Below are 16593 nucleotides of genomic sequence, written 5' to 3' on the forward strand. Positions count from 1 at the left end.
CTGAAATGTATTGATTTCTTGTTTGGTAGAGCAATCTAGAGAATTATGCAGTTACAGGGACCACGTGGCCTAATGGACAAGGCGTCTGACTTCGAATCAGAAGATTGAGGGTTCGAGTCCCTTCGTGGTTGACAAGTTAGCTTTGTTGACGGTAAGAACCCCAAGTGTATAAATTGTCCACTCTAGCTGGATTAAGTTCTCTGGCAAAGTTTGTTATGAGTATAGTCAAGGCAGTCCGGTTAGCTATGGTTAGAGCATGGTGCTAATAAAGCCATGGTGATGGGCTCAATCCCCCAATTACTGAATGATACATATACTGTGTTAGATTCCATAGAAGAGAGAAAGCACAAAAAATACTGAGAATCTTCACTGTCAAGTATGGGGTCATCTTGGTGAAATCCCCAAAGACTGAAAGATAACATCACTTAATCCAGTGTAAAGAGTAAACAATTCACTCAATAACTTTCCTTGAGTGTATAATTTGTTGGATTCTTGTCAACTCTCTCTAGAAAAAAATCAAGAGGAAAGAGTGTGAATATCCAGTTACAGTGACCACGTGGCCTAATGGACATGTTGTCTGACTTCAGATCAGAAGATTGAGGATTTGAGTCCCTTTGTGGTTGGCAGGTTAGTTCTATTGAAGGAAAGAACCTCAAGTGTATAAATTGTTCACGCTGGCTGGGTTAAGTTCTCCTACAAATTTTGTTGGGAAAACAATCCAACAGAGGCCGGTTAGCTCAGATGGTTAGAGCGTGGTGCTAATAACGCCAAGGTCATGGGTTCAATCCCCATACTGGCCATTTACTTTGAAAAAGACACCAATTCTAATTCTCCAAGGAGGAAACAAAGAATCCCATTTGAACCCTTACCTTCAACTGAGACCTGTTTTCCTCACCCTCTGAAATGGATTGATTTCTTGTTTGGTAGGGCAATCTAGAGAATTATGCAGTTCCAGGGACCACGTGGCCTAATGGAGGAAATGGGTTCAATCCCCATACTGGCCATTTACTTTGAAAAAGACACCAATTCTAATTCTCCAAGGAGGAAACCAAGAATCCCATTTGAACCCTTACCTTCAACTGAGACCTGTTTTCCTCACCCTCTGAAATGTATTGATTTCTTGTTTGGTAGAGCAATCTAGAGAATTATGCAGTTACAGGGACCACGTGGCCTAATGGAGGAAATGGGTTCAATCCCCATACTGGCCATTTACTTTGAAAAAGACACCAATTCTAATTCTCCAAGGAGGAAACAAAGAATCCCATTTGAACCCTTACCTTCAACTGAGACCTGTTTTCCTCACCCTCTTAAATGTATTGATTTCTTGTTTGGTAGGGCAATCTAAAGAATTATGCAGTTACAGGGACCACGTGGCCTAATGGACAATGTGTCTGACTTCGAATCAGAAGATTGAGGGTTCGAGTCCCTTCGTGGTTGACACATTAGCTTTGTTGACGGTAAAAACCCCAAGTGTATAAATTGTCCACTCTAGCTGGATTAAGTTCTCTGACGAAGTTTGTTATGAGTATAGTCAAGGCAGGCCAGTTAGCTATGGTTAGAGCATGGTGCTAATAAAGCCATGGTGATGGGTTCAATACCCCAATTACTGAATGATACATATACTGTGTTAGATTCCATAGAAGAGAGAAAACACAAAAAATACTGAGAATCTTCACTGTCAAGTATGCAGGTCATCTTGTTGAAATCCCCAAAGACTGAAAGATAACATCACTTAATCCAGTGTAAAGAGTAAACAATTCACTCAATAACTTTCCTTGATTCATAACCGCTCCTGACGAAAAGAATTGCTTTCCTTCTTGGATTCTTGTCAACTCTCTCTAGAAAAAAATCAAGAGGAAAGAGTGTGAATATCCAGTTACAGTGACCACGTGGCCTAATGGACATGTTGTCTGACTTCAGATCAGAAGATTGAGGATTTGAGTCCCTTTGTGGTTGGCAGGTTAGTTCTATTGAAGGAAAGAACCTCAAGTGTATAAATTGTTCACGCTGGCTGGATTAAGTTCTCCTACAAATTTTGTTGGGAAAACAGTCCAACAGAGGCCGGTTAGCTCAGATGGTTAGAGCGTGGTTTTAATAACGCCAAGGTCATGGGTTCAATCCCCATACTGGCCATTTACTTTGAAAAAGACACCAATTCTAATTCTCCAAGGAGGAAACAAAGAATCCCATTTGAACCCTTACCTTCAACTGAGACCTGTTTTCCTCACCCTCTGAAATGGATTGATTTCTTGTTTGGTAGGGCAATCTAGAGAATTATGCAGTTCCAGGGACCACGTGGCCTAATGGAGGAAATGGGTTCAATCCCCATACTGGCCATTTACTTTGAAAAAGACACCAATTCTAATTCTCCAAGGAGGAAACCAAGAATCCCATTTGAACCCTTACCTTCAACTGAGACCTGTTTTCCTCACCCTCTGAAATGTATTGATTTCTTGTTTGGTAGAGCAATCTAGAGAATTATGCAGTTACAGGGACCACGTGGCCTAATGGACAAGGCGTCTGACTTCAAATCAGAAGATTGAGGGTTCGAGTCCCTTCATGGTTGACACGTTAGCTTTGTTGACGGTAAGAACCCCAAGTGTATAAATTGTCCACTCTAGCTGGATTAAGTTCTCTGGCAAAGTTTGTTATGAGTATAGTCAAGGCAGTCCGGTTAGCTATGGTTAGAGCATGGTGCTAATAAAGCCATGGTGATGGGCTCAATCCCCCAATTACTGAATGATACATATACTGTGTTAGATTCCATAGAAGAGAGAAAGCACAAAAAATACTGAGAATCTTCACTGTCAAGTATGGGGTCATCTTGGTGAAATCCCCAAAGACTGAAAGATAACATCACTTAATCCAGTGTAAAGAGTAAACAATTCACTCAATAACTTTCCTTGAGTGTATAATTTGTTGGATTCTTGTCAACTCTCTCTAGAAAAAAATCAAGAGGAAAGAGTGTGAATATCCAGTTACAGTGACCACGTGGCCTAATGGACATGTTGTCTGACTTCAGATCAGAAGATTGAGGATTTGAGTCCCTTTGTGGTTGGCAGGTTAGTTCTATTGAAGGAAAGAACCTCAAGTGTATAAATTGTTCACGCTGGCTGGGTTAAGTTCTCCTACAAATTTTGTTGGGAAAACAATCCAACAGAGGCCGGTTAGCTCAGATGGTTAGAGCGTGGTGCTAATAACGCCAAGGTCATGGGTTCAATCCCCATACTGGCCATTTACTTTGAAAAAGACACCAATTCTAATTCTCCAAGGAGGAAACAAAGAATCCCATTTGAACCCTTACCTTCAACTGAGACCTGTTTTCCTCACCCTCTGAAATGGATTGATTTCTTGTTTGGTAGGGCAATCTAGAGAATTATGCAGTTCCAGGGACCACGTGGCCTAATGGAGGAAATGGGTTCAATCCCCATACTGGCCATTTACTTTGAAAAAGACACCAATTCTAATTCTCCAAGGAGGAAACCAAGAATCCCATTTGAACCCTTACCTTCAACTGAGACCTGTTTTCCTCACCCTCTGAAATGTATTGATTTCTTGTTTGGTAGAGCAATCTAGAGAATTATGCAGTTACAGGGACCACGTGGCCTAATGGAGGAAATGGGTTCAATCCCCATACTGGCCATTTACTTTGAAAAAGACACCAATTCTAATTCTCCAAGGAGGAAACAAAGAATCCCATTTGAACCCTTACCTTCAACTGAGACCTGTTTTCCTCACCCTCTTAAATGTATTGATTTCTTGTTTGGTAGGGCAATCTAAAGAATTATGCAGTTACAGGGACCACGTGGCCTAATGGACAATGTGTCTGACTTCGAATCAGAAGATTGAGGGTTCGAGTCCCTTCGTGGTTGACACATTAGCTTTGTTGACGGTAAAAACCCCAAGTGTATAAATTGTCCACTCTAGCTGGATTAAGTTCTCTGACGAAGTTTGTTATGAGTATAGTCAAGGCAGGCCAGTTAGCTATGGTTAGAGCATGGTGCTAATAAAGCCATGGTGATGGGTTCAATACCCCAATTACTGAATGATACATATACTGTGTTAGATTCCATAGAAGAGAGAAAACACAAAAAATACTGAGAATCTTCACTGTCAAGTATGCAGGTCATCTTGTTGAAATCCCCAAAGACTGAAAGATAACATCACTTAATCCAGTGTAAAGAGTAAACAATTCACTCAATAACTTTCCTTGATTCATAACCGCTCCTGACGAAAAGAATTGCTTTCCTTCTTGGATTCTTGTCAACTCTCTCTAGAAAAAAATCAAGAGGAAAGAGTGTGAATATCCAGTTACAGTGACCACGTGGCCTAATGGACATGTTGTCTGACTTCAGATCAGAAGATTGAGGATTTGAGTCCCTTTGTGGTTGGCAGGTTAGTTCTATTGAAGGAAAGAACCTCAAGTGTATAAATTGTTCACGCTGGCTGGATTAAGTTCTCCTACAAATTTTGTTGGGAAAACAGTCCAACAGAGGCCGGTTAGCTCAGATGGTTAGAGCGTGGTTTTAATAACGCCAAGGTCATGGGTTCAATCCCCATACTGGCCATTTACTTTGAAAAAGACACCAATTCTAATTCTCCAAGGAGGAAACAAAGAATCCCATTTGAACCCTTACCTTCAACTGAGACCTGTTTTCCTCACCCTCTGAAATGGATTGATTTCTTGTTTGGTAGGGCAATCTAGAGAATTATGCAGTTCCAGGGACCACGTGGCCTAATGGAGGAAATGGGTTCAATCCCCATACTGGCCATTTACTTTGAAAAAGACACCAATTCTAATTCTCCAAGGAGGAAACCAAGAATCCCATTTGAACCCTTACCTTCAACTGAGACCTGTTTTCCTCACCCTCTGAAATGTATTGATTTCTTGTTTGGTAGAGCAATCTAGAGAATTATGCAGTTACAGGGACCACGTGGCCTAATGGACAAGGCGTCTGACTTCGAATCAGAAGATTGAGGGTTCGAGTCCCTTCGTGGTTGACACGTTAGCTTTGTTGACGGTAAGAACCCCAAGTGTATAAATTGTCCACTCTAGCTGGATTAAGTTCTCTGGCAAAGTTTGTTATGAGTATAGTCAAGGCAGGCCGGTTAGCTATGGTTAGAGCATGGTGCTAATAAAGCCATGGTGATGGGCTCAATCCCCCAATTACTGAATGATACATATACTGTGTTAGATTCCATAGAAGAGAGAAAGCACAAAAAATACTGAGAATCTTCACTGTCAAGTATGGGGGTCATCTTGGTGAAATCCCCAAAGACTGAAAGATAACATCGCTTAATCCAGTGTAAAGAGTAAACAATTCACTCAATAACTTTCCTTGATTCATAACCGCTCCTGAAGAAAAGAATTGCTTTCCTTGTTGGATTCTTGTCAACTCTCTCTAGAAAAAAATCAAGAGGAAAGAGTGTGAATATCCAGTTACAGTGACCACGTGGCCTAATGGACATGTTGTCTGACTTCAGATCAGAAGATTGAGGATTTGAGTCCCTTTGTGGTTGGCAGGTTAGTTCTATTGAAGGAAAGAACCTCAAGTGTATAAATTGTTCACGCTGGCTGGATTAAGTTCTCCTACAAATTTTGTTGGGAAAACAGTCCAACAGAGGCCGGTTAGCTCAGATGGTTAGAGCGTGGTGCTAATAACGCCAAGGTCATGGGTTCAATCCCCATACTGGCCATTTACTTTGAAAAAGACACCAATTCTAATTCTCCAAGGAGGAAACCAAGAATCCCATTTGAATCCTTACCTTCAACTGAGACCTGTTTTCCTCACCCTCTGAAATGTATTGATTTCTTGTTTGGTAGAGCAATCTAGAGAATTATGCAGTTCCAGGGACCACGTGGCCTAATGGAGGAAATGGGTTCAATCCCCATACTGGCCATTTACTTTGAAAAAGACACCAATTCTAATTCTCCAAGGAGGAAACAAAGAATCCCATTTGAACCCTTACCTTCAACTGAGACCTGTTTTCCTCACCCTCTGAAATGGATTGATTTCTTGTTTGGTAGGGCAATCTAGAGAATTATGCAGTTCCAGGGACCACGTGGCCTAATGGAGGAAATGGGTTCAATCCCCATACTGGCCATTTACTTTGAAAAAGACACCAATTCTAATTCTCCAAGGAGGAAACCAAGAATCCCATTTGAACCCTTACCTTCAACTGAGACCTGTTTTCCTCACCCTCTGAAATGTATTGATTTCTTGTTTGGTAGGGCAATCTAGAGAATTATGCAGTTACATGGACCACGTGGCCTAATGGAGGAAATGGGTTCAATCCCCATACTGGCCATTTACTTTGAAAAAGACACCAATTCTAATTCTCCAAGGAGGAAACAAAGAATCCCATTTGAACCCTTACCTTCAACTGAGACCTGTTTTCCTCACCCTCTGAAATGGATTGATTTCTTGTTTGGTAGGGCAATCTAGAGAATTATGCAGTTCCAGGGACCACGTGGCCTAATGGAGGAAATGGGTTCAATCCCCATACTGGCCATTTACTTTGAAAAAGACACCAATTCTAATTCTCCAAGGAGGAAACCAAGAATCCCATTTGAACCCTTACCTTCAACTGAGACCTGTTTTCCTCACCCTCTGAAATGTATTGATTTCTAGTTTGGTAGGGCAATCTAGAGAATTATGCAGTTACATGGACCACGTGGCCTAATGGAGGAAATGGGTTCAATCCCCATACTGGCCATTTACTTTGAAAAAGACACCAATTCTAATTCTCCAAGGAGGAAACCAAGAATCCCATTTGAACCCTTACCTTCAACTGAGACCTGTTTTCCTCACCCTCTGAAATGTATTGATTTCTTGTTTGGTAGAGCAATCTAGAGAATTATGCAGTTACAGGGACCACGTGGCCTAATGGACAAGGCGTCTGACTTCGAATCAGAAGATTGAGGGTTCGAGTCCCTTCGTGGTTGACACGTTAGCTTTGTTGACGGTAAGAACCCCAAGTGTATAAATTGTCCACTCTAGCTGGATTAAGTTCTCTGGCAAAGTTTGTTATGAGTATAGTCAAGGCAGGCCGGTTAGCTATGGTTAGAGCATGGTGCTAATAAAGCCATGGTGATGGGCTCAATCCCCCAATTACTGAATGATACATATACTGTGTTAGATTCCATAGAAGAGAGAAAGCACAAAAAATACTGAGAATCTTCACTGTCAAGTATGCAGGTCATCTTGGTGAAATCCCCAAAGACTGAAAGATAACATCACTTAATCCAGTGTAAAGAGTAAACAATTCACTCAATAACTTTCCTTGATTCATAACCGCTCCTGACGAAAAGAATTGCTTTCCTTGTTGGATTCTTGTCAACTCTCTCTAGAAAAAAATCAAGAGGAAAGAGTGTGAATATCCAGTTACAGTGACCACATGGCCTAATGGACATGTTGTCTGACTTCAGATCAGAAGATTGAGGATTTGAGTCCCTTTGTGGTTGGCAGGTTAGTTCTATTGAAGGAAAGAACCTCAAGTGTATAAATTGTTCACGCTGGCTGGATTAAGTTCTCCTACAAATTTTGTTGGGAAAACAGTCCAACAGAGGCCGGTTAGCTCAGATGGTTAAAGCGTGGTGCTAATAACGCCAAGGTCATGGGTTCAATCCCCATACTGGCCATTTACTTTGAAAAAGACACCAATTCTAATTCTCCAAGGAGGAAACAAAGAATCCCATTTGAACCCTTACCTTCAACTGAGACCTGTTTTCCTCACCCTCTGAAATGGATTGATTTCTTGTTTGGTAGGGCAATCTAGAGAATTATGCAGTTCCAGGGACCACGTGGCCTAATGGAGGAAATGGGTTCAATCCCCATACTGGCCATTTACTTTGAAAAAGACACCAATTCTAATTCTCCAAGGAGGAAACCAAGAATCCCATTTGAACCCTTACCTTCAACTGAGACCTGTTTTCCTCACCCTCTGAAATGTATTGATTTCTTGTTTGGTAGAGCAATCTAGAGAATTATGCAGTTACAGGGACCACGTGGCCTAATGGACAAGGCGTCTGACTTCAAATCAGAAGATTGAGGGTTCGAGTCCCTTCATGGTTGACACGTTAGCTTTGTTGACGGTAAGAACCCCAAGTGTATAAATTGTCCACTCTAGCTGGATTAAGTTCTTTGGCAAAGTTTGTTATGAGTATAGTCAAGGCAGGCCGGTTAGCTATGGTTAGAGCATGGTGCTAATAAAGCCATGGTGATGGGCTCAATCCCCCAATTACTGAATGATACATATACTGTGTTAGATTCCATAGAAGAGAGAAAGCACAAAAAATACTGAGAATCTTCACTGTCAAGTATGGGGGTCATCTTGGTGAAATCCCCAAAGACTGAAAGATAACATCACTTAATCCAGTGTAAAGAGTAAACAATTCACTCAATAACTTTCCTTGATTCATAACCGCTCCTGAAGAAAAGAATTGCTTTCCTTGTTGGATTCTTGTCAACTCTCTCTAGAAAAAAATCAAGAGGAAAGAGTGTGAATATCCAGTTACAGTGACCACGTGGCCTAATGGACATGTTGTCTGACTTCAGATCAGAAGATTGAGGATTTGAGTCCCTTTGTGGTTGGCAGGTTAGTTCTATTGAAGGAAAGAACCTCAAGTGTATAAATTGTTCACGCTGGCTGGGTTAAGTTCTCCTACAAATTTTGTTGGGAAAACAGTCCAACAGAGGCCGGTTAGCTCAGATGGTTAGAGCGTGGTGCTAATAACGCCAAGGTCATGGGTTCAATCCCCATACTGGCCATTTACTTTGAAAAAGACACCAATTCTAATTCTCCAAGGAGGAAACAAAGAATCCCATTTGAACCCTTACCTTCAACTGAGACCTGTTTTCCTCACCCTCTGAAATGTATTGATTTCTTGTTTGGTAGGGCAATCTAGAGAATTATGCAGTTACAGGGACCACGTGGCCTAATGGAGGAAATGGGTTCAATCCCCATACTGGCCATTTACTTTGAAAAAGACACCAATTCTAATTCTCCAAGGAGGAAACCAAGAATCCCATTTGAACCCTTACCTTCAACTGAGACCTGTTTTCCTCACCCTCTGAAATGTATTGATTTCTAGTTTGGTAGGGCAATCTAGAGAATTATGCAGTTCCAGGGACCACGTGGCCTAATGGAGGAAATGGGTTCAATCCCCATACTGGCCATTTACTTTGAAAAAGACACCAATTCTAATTCTCCAAGGAGGAAACCAAGAATCCCATTTGAACCCTTACCTTCAACTGAGACCTGTTTTCCTCACCCTCTGAAATGTATTGATTTCTTGTTTGGTAGAGCAATCTAGAGAATTATGCAGTTCCAGGGACCACGTGGCCTAATGGAGGAAATGGGTTCAATCCCCATACTGGCCATTTACTTTGAAAAAGACACCAATTCTAATTCTCCAAGGAGGAAACCAAGAATCCCATTTGAACCCTTACCTTCAACTGAGACCTGTTTTCCTCACCCTCTGAAATGTATTGATTTCTTGTTTGGTAGAGCAATCTAGAGAATTATGCAGTTACAGGGACCACGTGGCCTAATGGACAAGGCGTCTGACTTCGAATCAGAAGATTGAGGGTTCGAGTCCCTTCGTGGTTGACAAGTTAGCTTTGTTGACGGTAAGAACCCCAAGTGTATAAATTGTCCACTCTAGCTGGATTAAGTTCTCTGGCAAAGTTTGTTATGAGTATAGTCAAGGCAGTCCGGTTAGCTATGGTTAGAGCATGGTGCTAATAAAGCCATGGTGATGGGCTCAATCCCCCAATTACTGAATGATACATATACTGTGTTAGATTCCATAGAAGAGAGAAAGCACAAAAAATACTGAGAATCTTCACTGTCAAGTATGGGGTCATCTTGGTGAAATCCCCAAAGACTGAAAGATAACATCACTTAATCCAGTGTAAAGAGTAAACAATTCACTCAATAACTTTCCTTGAGTGTATAATTTGTTGGATTCTTGTCAACTCTCTCTAGAAAAAAATCAAGAGGAAAGAGTGTGAATATCCAGTTACAGTGACCACGTGGCCTAATGGACATGTTGTCTGACTTCAGATCAGAAGATTGAGGATTTGAGTCCCTTTGTGGTTGGCAGGTTAGTTCTATTGAAGGAAAGAACCTCAAGTGTATAAATTGTTCACGCTGGCTGGGTTAAGTTCTCCTACAAATTTTGTTGGGAAAACAATCCAACAGAGGCCGGTTAGCTCAGATGGTTAGAGCGTGGTGCTAATAACGCCAAGGTCATGGGTTCAATCCCCATACTGGCCATTTACTTTGAAAAAGACACCAATTCTAATTCTCCAAGGAGGAAACAAAGAATCCCATTTGAACCCTTACCTTCAACTGAGACCTGTTTTCCTCACCCTCTGAAATGGATTGATTTCTTGTTTGGTAGGGCAATCTAGAGAATTATGCAGTTCCAGGGACCACGTGGCCTAATGGAGGAAATGGGTTCAATCCCCATACTGGCCATTTACTTTGAAAAAGACACCAATTCTAATTCTCCAAGGAGGAAACCAAGAATCCCATTTGAACCCTTACCTTCAACTGAGACCTGTTTTCCTCACCCTCTGAAATGTATTGATTTCTTGTTTGGTAGAGCAATCTAGAGAATTATGCAGTTACAGGGACCACGTGGCCTAATGGAGGAAATGGGTTCAATCCCCATACTGGCCATTTACTTTGAAAAAGACACCAATTCTAATTCTCCAAGGAGGAAACAAAGAATCCCATTTGAACCCTTACCTTCAACTGAGACCTGTTTTCCTCACCCTCTTAAATGTATTGATTTCTTGTTTGGTAGGGCAATCTAAAGAATTATGCAGTTACAGGGACCACGTGGCCTAATGGACAATGTGTCTGACTTCGAATCAGAAGATTGAGGGTTCGAGTCCCTTCGTGGTTGACACATTAGCTTTGTTGACGGTAAAAACCCCAAGTGTATAAATTGTCCACTCTAGCTGGATTAAGTTCTCTGACGAAGTTTGTTATGAGTATAGTCAAGGCAGGCCAGTTAGCTATGGTTAGAGCATGGTGCTAATAAAGCCATGGTGATGGGTTCAATACCCCAATTACTGAATGATACATATACTGTGTTAGATTCCATAGAAGAGAGAAAACACAAAAAATACTGAGAATCTTCACTGTCAAGTATGCAGGTCATCTTGTTGAAATCCCCAAAGACTGAAAGATAACATCACTTAATCCAGTGTAAAGAGTAAACAATTCACTCAATAACTTTCCTTGATTCATAACCGCTCCTGACGAAAAGAATTGCTTTCCTTCTTGGATTCTTGTCAACTCTCTCTAGAAAAAAATCAAGAGGAAAGAGTGTGAATATCCAGTTACAGTGACCACGTGGCCTAATGGACATGTTGTCTGACTTCAGATCAGAAGATTGAGGATTTGAGTCCCTTTGTGGTTGGCAGGTTAGTTCTATTGAAGGAAAGAACCTCAAGTGTATAAATTGTTCACGCTGGCTGGATTAAGTTCTCCTACAAATTTTGTTGGGAAAACAGTCCAACAGAGGCCGGTTAGCTCAGATGGTTAGAGCGTGGTTTTAATAACGCCAAGGTCATGGGTTCAATCCCCATACTGGCCATTTACTTTGAAAAAGACACCAATTCTAATTCTCCAAGGAGGAAACAAAGAATCCCATTTGAACCCTTACCTTCAACTGAGACCTGTTTTCCTCACCCTCTGAAATGGATTGATTTCTTGTTTGGTAGGGCAATCTAGAGAATTATGCAGTTCCAGGGACCACGTGGCCTAATGGAGGAAATGGGTTCAATCCCCATACTGGCCATTTACTTTGAAAAAGACACCAATTCTAATTCTCCAAGGAGGAAACCAAGAATCCCATTTGAACCCTTACCTTCAACTGAGACCTGTTTTCCTCACCCTCTGAAATGTATTGATTTCTTGTTTGGTAGAGCAATCTAGAGAATTATGCAGTTACAGGGACCACGTGGCCTAATGGACAAGGCGTCTGACTTCGAATCAGAAGATTGAGGGTTCGAGTCCCTTCGTGGTTGACACGTTAGCTTTGTTGACGGTAAGAACCCCAAGTGTATAAATTGTCCACTCTAGCTGGATTAAGTTCTCTGGCAAAGTTTGTTATGAGTATAGTCAAGGCAGGCCGGTTAGCTATGGTTAGAGCATGGTGCTAATAAAGCCATGGTGATGGGCTCAATCCCCCAATTACTGAATGATACATATACTGTGTTAGATTCCATAGAAGAGAGAAAGCACAAAAAATACTGAGAATCTTCACTGTCAAGTATGGGGGTCATCTTGGTGAAATCCCCAAAGACTGAAAGATAACATCGCTTAATCCAGTGTAAAGAGTAAACAATTCACTCAATAACTTTCCTTGATTCATAACCGCTCCTGAAGAAAAGAATTGCTTTCCTTGTTGGATTCTTGTCAACTCTCTCTAGAAAAAAATCAAGAGGAAAGAGTGTGAATATCCAGTTACAGTGACCACGTGGCCTAATGGACATGTTGTCTGACTTCAGATCAGAAGATTGAGGATTTGAGTCCCTTTGTGGTTGGCAGGTTAGTTCTATTGAAGGAAAGAACCTCAAGTGTATAAATTGTTCACGCTGGCTGGATTAAGTTCTCCTACAAATTTTGTTGGGAAAACAGTCCAACAGAGGCCGGTTAGCTCAGATGGTTAGAGCGTGGTGCTAATAACGCCAAGGTCATGGGTTCAATCCCCATACTGGCCATTTACTTTGAAAAAGACACCAATTCTAATTCTCCAAGGAGGAAACCAAGAATCCCATTTGAATCCTTACCTTCAACTGAGACCTGTTTTCCTCACCCTCTGAAATGTATTGATTTCTTGTTTGGTAGAGCAATCTAGAGAATTATGCAGTTCCAGGGACCACGTGGCCTAATGGAGGAAATGGGTTCAATCCCCATACTGGCCATTTACTTTGAAAAAGACACCAATTCTAATTCTCCAAGGAGGAAACAAAGAATCCCATTTGAACCCTTACCTTCAACTGAGACCTGTTTTCCTCACCCTCTGAAATGGATTGATTTCTTGTTTGGTAGGGCAATCTAGAGAATTATGCAGTTCCAGGGACCACGTGGCCTAATGGAGGAAATGGGTTCAATCCCCATACTGGCCATTTACTTTGAAAAAGACACCAATTCTAATTCTCCAAGGAGGAAACCAAGAATCCCATTTGAACCCTTACCTTCAACTGAGACCTGTTTTCCTCACCCTCTGAAATGTATTGATTTCTTGTTTGGTAGAGCAATCTAGAGAATTATGCAGTTACAGGGACCACGTCGCCTAATGGACAAGGCGTCTGACTTCGAATCAGAAGATTGAGGGTTCGAGTCCCTTCGTGGTTGACATGTTAGCTTTGTTGACGGTAAAAACCCCAAGTGTATAATTTGTCCACTCTAGCTGGATTAAGTTCTCTGACGAAGTTTGTTATGAGTATAGTCAAGTCAGGCCAGTTAGCTATGGTTAGAGCATGGTGCTAATAAAGTCATGGTGATGGGTTCAATACCCCAATTACTGAATGATACATATACTGTGTTAGATTCCATAGAAGAGAGAAAACACAAAAAATACTGAGAATCTTCACTGTCAAGTATGCAGGTCATCTTGTTGAAATCCCCAAAGACTGAAAGATAACATCACTTAATCCAGTGTAGAGTAAACAATTCACTCAATAACTTTCCTTGATTCATAACCGCTCCTGACGAAAATAATTGCTTTCCTTCTTGGATTCTTGTCAACTCTCTCTAGAAAAAAATCAAGAGGAAAGAGTGTGAATATCCAGTTACAGTGACCACATGGCCTAATGGACATGTTGTCTGACTTCAGATCAGAAGATTGAGGATTTGAGTCCCTTTGTGGTTGGCAGGTTAGTTCTATTGAAGGAAAGAACCTCAAGTGTATAAATTGTTCACGCTGGCTGGGTTAAGTTCTCCTACAAATTTTGTTGGGAAAACAGTCCAACAGAGGCCGGTTAGCTCAGATGGTTAGAGCGTGGTGCTAATAACGCCAAGGTCATGGGTTCAATCCCCATACTGGCCATTTACTTTGAAAAAGACACCAATTCTAATTCTCCAAGGAGGAAACCAAGAATCCCATTTGAACCCTTACCTTCAACTGAGACCTGTTTTCCTCACCCTCTGAAATGTATTGATTTCTTGATTGGTAGGGCAATCTAGAGAATTATGCAGTTCCAGGGACCACGTGGCCTAATGGAGGAAATGGGTTCAATCCCCATACTGGCCATTTACTTTGAAAAAGACACCAATTCTAATTCTCCAAGGAGGAAACAAAGAATCCCATTTGAACCCTTACCTTCAACTGAGACCTGTTTTCCTCACCCTCTGAAATGTATTGATTTCTTGTTTGGTAGAGCAATCTAGAGAATTATGCAGTTACAGGGACCACGTGGCCTAATGGAGGAAATGGGTTCAATCCCCATACTGGCCATTTACTTTGAAAAAGACACCAATTCTAATTCTCCAAGGAGGAAACAAAGAATCCCATTTGAACCCTTACCTTCAACTGAGACCTGTTTTCCTCACCCTCTTAAATGTATTGATTTCTTGTTTGGTAGGGCAATCTAAAGAATTATGCAGTTACAGGGACCACGTGGCCTAATGGACAATGTGTCTGACTTCGAATCAGAAGATTGAGGGTTCGAGTCCCTTCGTGGTTGACACATTAGCTTTGTTGACGGTAAAAACCCCAAGTGTATAAATTGTCCACTCTAGCTGGATTAAGTTCTCTGACGAAGTTTGTTATGAGTATAGTCAAGGCAGGCCAGTTAGCTATGGTTAGAGCATGGTGCTAATAAAGCCATGGTGATGGGTTCAATACCCCAATTACTGAATGATACATATACTGTGTTAGATTCCATAGAAGAGAGAAAACACAAAAAATACTGAGAATCTTCACTGTCAAGTATGCAGGTCATCTTGTTGAAATCCCCAAAGACTGAAAGATAACATCACTTAATCCAGTGTAAAGAGTAAACAATTCACTCAATAACTTTCCTTGATTCATAACCGCTCCTGACGAAAAGAATTGCTTTCCTTCTTGGATTCTTGTCAACTCTCTCTAGAAAAAAATCAAGAGGAAAGAGTGTGAATATCCAGTTACAGTGACCACGTGGCCTAATGGACATGTTGTCTGACTTCAGATCAGAAGATTGAGGATTTGAGTCCCTTTGTGGTTGGCAGGTTAGTTCTATTGAAGGAAAGAACCTCAAGTGTATAAATTGTTCACGCTGGCTGGATTAAGTTCTCCTACAAATTTTGTTGGGAAAACAGTCCAACAGAGGCCGGTTAGCTCAGATGGTTAGAGCGTGGTGCTAATAACGCCAAGGTCATGGGTTCAATCCCCATACTGGCCATTTACTTTGAAAAAGACACCAATTCTAATTCTCCAAGGAGGAAACAAAGAATCCCATTTGAACCCTTACCTTCAACTGAGACCTGTTTTCCTCACCCTCTGAAATGGATTGATTTCTTGTTTGGTAGGGCAATCTAGAGAATTATGCAGTTCCAGGGACCACGTGGCCTAATGGAGGAAATGGGTTCAATCCCCATACTGGCCATTTACTTTGAAAAAGACACCAATTCTAATTCTCCAAGGAGGAAACCAAGAATCCCATTTGAACCCTTACCTTCAACTGAGACCTGTTTTCCTCACCCTCTGAAATGTATTGATTTCTTGTTTGGTAGAGCAATCTAGAGAATTATGCAGTTACAGGGACCACGTGGCCTAATGGACAAGGCGTCTGACTTCGAATCAGAAGATTGAGGGTTCGAGTCCCTTCGTGGTTAGCTTTGTTGACGGTAAGAACCCCAAGTGTATAAATTGTCCACTCTAGCTGGATTAAGTTCTCTGGCAAAGTTTGTTATGAGTATAGTCAAGGCAGGCCGGTTAGCTATGGTTAGAGCATGGTGCTAATAAAGCCATGGTGATGGGCTCAATCCCCCAATTACTGAATGATACATATACTGTGTTAGATTCCATAGAAGAGAGAAAGCACAAAAAATACTGAGAATCTTCACTGTCAAGTATGGGGGTCATCTTGGTGAAATCCCCAAAGACTGAAAGATAACATCACTTAATCCAGTGTAAAGAGTAAACAATTCACTCAATAACTTTCCTTGATTCATAACCGCTCCTGAAGAAAAGAATTGCTTTCCTTGTTGGATTCTTGTCAACTCTCTCTAGAAAAAAATCAAGAGGAAAGAGTGTGAATATCCAGTTACAGTGACCACGTGGCCTAATGGACATGTTGTCTGACTTCAGATCAGAAGATTGAGGATTTGAGTCCCTTTGTGGTTGGCAGGTTAGTTCTATTGAAGGAAAGAACCTCAAGTGTATAAATTGTTCACGCTGGCTGGATTAAGTTCTCCTACAAATTTTGTTGGGAAAACAGTCCAACAGAGGCCGGTTCGCTCAGATGGTTAGAGCGTGGTGCTAATAACGCCAAGGTCATGGGTTCAATCCCCATACTGGCCATTTACTTTGAAAAAGACACCAATTCTAATTCTCCAAGGAGGAAACCAAGAATCCCATTTGAACCC

At 41.3% G+C, this 16593-nt stretch overlaps 24 non-coding genes across 24 annotated transcripts; all 24 read left to right on the forward strand.

The window, feature by feature from the left end:
- The first annotated feature begins 58 nt into the window (after positions 1 to 58).
- trnar-ucg (transfer RNA arginine (anticodon UCG)) lies at positions 59 to 131 on the forward strand. Its single transcript has one exon. It is a non-coding gene; the product is annotated as a tRNA-Arg (tRNA).
- Positions 132 to 726: 595 nt separating this feature from the next.
- trnai-aau (transfer RNA isoleucine (anticodon AAU)) lies at positions 727 to 800 on the forward strand. Its single transcript has one exon. It is a non-coding gene; the product is annotated as a tRNA-Ile (tRNA).
- A 564-nt stretch (positions 801 to 1364) lies between these two features.
- trnar-ucg (transfer RNA arginine (anticodon UCG)) lies at positions 1365 to 1437 on the forward strand. Its single transcript has one exon. It is a non-coding gene; the product is annotated as a tRNA-Arg (tRNA).
- Positions 1438 to 2059: 622 nt separating this feature from the next.
- On the forward strand, positions 2060 to 2133 carry trnai-aau (transfer RNA isoleucine (anticodon AAU)). The gene has a single exon. It is a non-coding gene; the product is annotated as a tRNA-Ile (tRNA).
- A 1028-nt stretch (positions 2134 to 3161) lies between these two features.
- On the forward strand, positions 3162 to 3235 carry trnai-aau (transfer RNA isoleucine (anticodon AAU)). The gene has a single exon. It is a non-coding gene; the product is annotated as a tRNA-Ile (tRNA).
- Positions 3236 to 3799: 564 nt separating this feature from the next.
- Positions 3800 to 3872, forward strand: trnar-ucg (transfer RNA arginine (anticodon UCG)). The gene has a single exon. It is a non-coding gene; the product is annotated as a tRNA-Arg (tRNA).
- Positions 3873 to 4494: 622 nt separating this feature from the next.
- trnai-aau (transfer RNA isoleucine (anticodon AAU)) lies at positions 4495 to 4568 on the forward strand. The gene has a single exon. It is a non-coding gene; the product is annotated as a tRNA-Ile (tRNA).
- Positions 4569 to 4928: 360 nt separating this feature from the next.
- On the forward strand, positions 4929 to 5001 carry trnar-ucg (transfer RNA arginine (anticodon UCG)). Its single transcript has one exon. It is a non-coding gene; the product is annotated as a tRNA-Arg (tRNA).
- Positions 5002 to 5623: 622 nt separating this feature from the next.
- On the forward strand, positions 5624 to 5697 carry trnai-aau (transfer RNA isoleucine (anticodon AAU)). Its single transcript has one exon. It is a non-coding gene; the product is annotated as a tRNA-Ile (tRNA).
- Positions 5698 to 6873: 1176 nt separating this feature from the next.
- Positions 6874 to 6946, forward strand: trnar-ucg (transfer RNA arginine (anticodon UCG)). Its single transcript has one exon. It is a non-coding gene; the product is annotated as a tRNA-Arg (tRNA).
- Positions 6947 to 7568: 622 nt separating this feature from the next.
- On the forward strand, positions 7569 to 7642 carry trnai-aau (transfer RNA isoleucine (anticodon AAU)). Its single transcript has one exon. It is a non-coding gene; the product is annotated as a tRNA-Ile (tRNA).
- Positions 7643 to 8697: 1055 nt separating this feature from the next.
- Positions 8698 to 8771, forward strand: trnai-aau (transfer RNA isoleucine (anticodon AAU)). Its single transcript has one exon. It is a non-coding gene; the product is annotated as a tRNA-Ile (tRNA).
- A 768-nt stretch (positions 8772 to 9539) lies between these two features.
- Positions 9540 to 9612, forward strand: trnar-ucg (transfer RNA arginine (anticodon UCG)). The gene has a single exon. It is a non-coding gene; the product is annotated as a tRNA-Arg (tRNA).
- A 595-nt stretch (positions 9613 to 10207) lies between these two features.
- Positions 10208 to 10281, forward strand: trnai-aau (transfer RNA isoleucine (anticodon AAU)). The gene has a single exon. It is a non-coding gene; the product is annotated as a tRNA-Ile (tRNA).
- Positions 10282 to 10845: 564 nt separating this feature from the next.
- Positions 10846 to 10918, forward strand: trnar-ucg (transfer RNA arginine (anticodon UCG)). The gene has a single exon. It is a non-coding gene; the product is annotated as a tRNA-Arg (tRNA).
- Positions 10919 to 11540: 622 nt separating this feature from the next.
- trnai-aau (transfer RNA isoleucine (anticodon AAU)) lies at positions 11541 to 11614 on the forward strand. The gene has a single exon. It is a non-coding gene; the product is annotated as a tRNA-Ile (tRNA).
- A 360-nt stretch (positions 11615 to 11974) lies between these two features.
- Positions 11975 to 12047, forward strand: trnar-ucg (transfer RNA arginine (anticodon UCG)). The gene has a single exon. It is a non-coding gene; the product is annotated as a tRNA-Arg (tRNA).
- Positions 12048 to 12669: 622 nt separating this feature from the next.
- trnai-aau (transfer RNA isoleucine (anticodon AAU)) lies at positions 12670 to 12743 on the forward strand. The gene has a single exon. It is a non-coding gene; the product is annotated as a tRNA-Ile (tRNA).
- Positions 12744 to 13307: 564 nt separating this feature from the next.
- trnar-ucg (transfer RNA arginine (anticodon UCG)) lies at positions 13308 to 13380 on the forward strand. The gene has a single exon. It is a non-coding gene; the product is annotated as a tRNA-Arg (tRNA).
- A 620-nt stretch (positions 13381 to 14000) lies between these two features.
- Positions 14001 to 14074, forward strand: trnai-aau (transfer RNA isoleucine (anticodon AAU)). Its single transcript has one exon. It is a non-coding gene; the product is annotated as a tRNA-Ile (tRNA).
- Positions 14075 to 14638: 564 nt separating this feature from the next.
- Positions 14639 to 14711, forward strand: trnar-ucg (transfer RNA arginine (anticodon UCG)). Its single transcript has one exon. It is a non-coding gene; the product is annotated as a tRNA-Arg (tRNA).
- A 622-nt stretch (positions 14712 to 15333) lies between these two features.
- trnai-aau (transfer RNA isoleucine (anticodon AAU)) lies at positions 15334 to 15407 on the forward strand. Its single transcript has one exon. It is a non-coding gene; the product is annotated as a tRNA-Ile (tRNA).
- Positions 15408 to 15767: 360 nt separating this feature from the next.
- On the forward strand, positions 15768 to 15840 carry trnar-ucg (transfer RNA arginine (anticodon UCG)). The gene has a single exon. It is a non-coding gene; the product is annotated as a tRNA-Arg (tRNA).
- Positions 15841 to 16454: 614 nt separating this feature from the next.
- trnai-aau (transfer RNA isoleucine (anticodon AAU)) lies at positions 16455 to 16528 on the forward strand. The gene has a single exon. It is a non-coding gene; the product is annotated as a tRNA-Ile (tRNA).
- The last annotated feature ends 65 nt before the right edge of the window (positions 16529 to 16593 follow it).

This window comes from Labrus mixtus, chromosome 6 (genome assembly GCF_963584025.1).
Source record: "Labrus mixtus chromosome 6, fLabMix1.1, whole genome shotgun sequence".
NCBI lineage: Eukaryota > Metazoa > Chordata > Actinopteri > Labriformes > Labridae > Labrus > Labrus mixtus.